The sequence below is a fragment of the Mastomys coucha genome, unplaced genomic scaffold (genome assembly GCF_008632895.1).
Source record: "Mastomys coucha isolate ucsf_1 unplaced genomic scaffold, UCSF_Mcou_1 pScaffold22, whole genome shotgun sequence".
NCBI classification, from domain to species: Eukaryota; Metazoa; Chordata; class Mammalia; order Rodentia; family Muridae; genus Mastomys; species Mastomys coucha.
The window spans coordinates 212,253,387-212,255,971 of record NW_022196905.1 but is presented as its reverse complement, the minus strand read 5'-3'; the positions used below and the strand labels follow the sequence as shown (position 1 = coordinate 212,255,971).

Here is a 2,585-nt window from a genome sequence, read left to right as displayed (position 1 = left end):
CTATAGCAAGAATAAAATCAACCAAGGACAAGTGGATCAAAAGAATCTGAAATAAAGAAGCAAACTCCTCCAGAATGATGGAGGAAAACATGGACTAAAATACCTGCAGGACTTAAGAGGTTCCAGAAGTGTCCAAAAGTATACGTGATACATGTAAAACACAGGAAAAAGCTCCTAAGCAAACATCACAAAGTCTCAAGAAAACATCAAGGTGATTTGCTAGAAAAATATTATAATTTAAGCATCCAGAAAACTATTATATATTCTCTTGTGTGTGCAGGGAACACCCATCCTTACATCAACTTAAGCTAGTTATGTGCACTTTGGATAAACAGTTTTGACCGAAGGCCCAGGATCAAGGTAATACCAAAGATGAAAGGATTACAGAAAGGCCATCTTTGGGCCTACTTTCTTGAGCTCTTCTTCTCGTTAACTGCTAGAGACTAATGGAAGGAAACAAAGAGACACCACAGGTAGGCATGCCTGGAAACTTTTCTCCTGGTTGATTCCATTTCCTATTACCATCATGTAGACCTAACCCCTGCTATCTGTAACTGTGAACTAATTTGGAAGTAGAACCTTGGCAGACATGATCAAGATTAAGTCAGATGGGAATATGGTAGACCGTAATGTAACTGTAGGGTTCTCATATAAAGAAGAACTATGGAATGTGGACACAAATATGTTCTCACTCATGGAGGAAAAAAACACAAAGTGAAGGAAGCAGTAGTTAGGAGACAACATTTAGCCACAAGCCAAGGAACATCTACTACCACCAGCAATTGTGAGAAATTTCTCACCTCTAGAAAGAGGTGAGAAATGATCCTTGCATAAAAATAATACTGTAGTTAGCAAAGAAGCTAAGGACATATCCATTGCAAACTAGAACACTTTGTTGAAAGAGACAGATACAAAGGCATATCATATTTGAAATTATATTGAAATATTCATTTGTCAACAATGACTTCTAGACCTACTGTTGTCCCTATCAAAATCTCAGCAACTTTTTTCACAGAGTTAGGGGGTGCTCTTCAAATTTAGAACTATAAAAGGCCCCAAATAGCCAATGTAATTTTAAGAAATAACAAGCCTCCCATTCCAAGCTGCCTTCCCAGCCATTGCCTGGCTCTTCTGGTCCCAGCTGCTGCCCACTCCAGGCCCGGGGCTCCCCCTAGCGCTTGCGGCCGAGTCCCCCAGCTGGTGGTGGATAGTAGAACAAGAGCAGAATCACCAGCACTGGCTGAAGGTAACTTAACATGAGGAATATTCTTAAAGTTTTGACATGCACAGACTTGAGCAAGGGCCAGATTTTTTCCTTGATTTTGAAAATGCCCAGCCTGCAGAGTCTGAGAAGGAAATACATAATCAAGTGAATGTAGTGTTAAAAAAAATGCAGAAGGCACCTTGGAGGACTTGCAGTCATACAGAGGAGCTTGCCACCAAATATGAGAGGCAATCCAGCATCCAGCCAATGAGAAGTTGCAAGAGAAGGCATGGGGTGCAGTCATGCCACTAGTAGGCAAATTAAAGAAGTTTTACGAATTTATTCACAAGCTAGAAGCAGCATTAAGAGGCTTTCTTGGAGCTTTGACTAGTATGTCATACTCCCCCACCCAGCATCTAGTGCGAGACCAGGTTCTTGTTAAACAGTTTGCAGAGATTCTTGACTTCACACTCCAGTTTGATGAGCTCAAAATGACAAACCCTGCCATACAAAATGACTTCAGCTACTACAGAAGAACATTGAGTCGTATGAGAATTAATAACGTCCTGGCAGAAGGAGAAAAAGAAGTAAATAATGAACTGGCAAATCGAATGTCTTTGTTTTATGCTGAGGCCACCCCAATGCTGAAAACCCTAAGTGACACAACAACAAAATTTGTATCAGAGAGTAAAAATTTGCCAATAGAAAATACCACAGATTGCTTAAGCACCATAGCAAATGTATGCAGTCATGCTGGAGACATCAGAATATAAAGGCAGACTTACCAATGAAGAAACAGTATCATTCTACTTGAGGGTAATGGTGAGTGTCATAATACTCTATGGCCATGCCCATCCAGTGAGAGCAGTTGCCAAAACTTCTAAAATTGATATGAAAGGTTGTACCAACGTTCTTAAGGACCAACCTCCTAATAGTGTAAAGGATTTTGTCCTTTCAAAACAGGCCATCTAAGTCAGCTAATTACACATTACATTGAGGTCTCTACTCAGAACATTGCGGTGACTTGAACTAAATATTTTTAAATGTGGATTTTTTTTTTGAAAACTAGTATTTAATATTGCTTCTCCTGCATGGCAAAACTGCCTATTGTGCTATTTAAAACCCTCATAAATTTATTTTCTACTGCCACTTTTTCATGTGCAGCTGAAATGGAAATGTTTAAATTAACTGTGTTGTACAAATGGTACACAACACAATATTTTTTTAAATTAGTAAGACTTTTATTTAACGTTTTAAGTTTGCAGTTTGACTTTTTTTTTGGTAAGGTTATATATTGTGTGTTTAACCTTTATTAACAAACATTAAAAACTGTGATGTGTATGTAGAATATTATGTATGCATGTTCATGTTTAAGAAGGCT

General features: G+C 38.5%; 1 pseudogene; it reads left to right on the top strand.

Annotated features, from left to right (window-relative positions):
* Positions 1–1,256: 1,256 nt before the first annotated feature.
* On the top strand, positions 1,257–2,176 carry LOC116067829 (annotated as a pseudogene).
* The last annotated feature ends 409 nt before the right edge of the window (positions 2,177–2,585 follow it).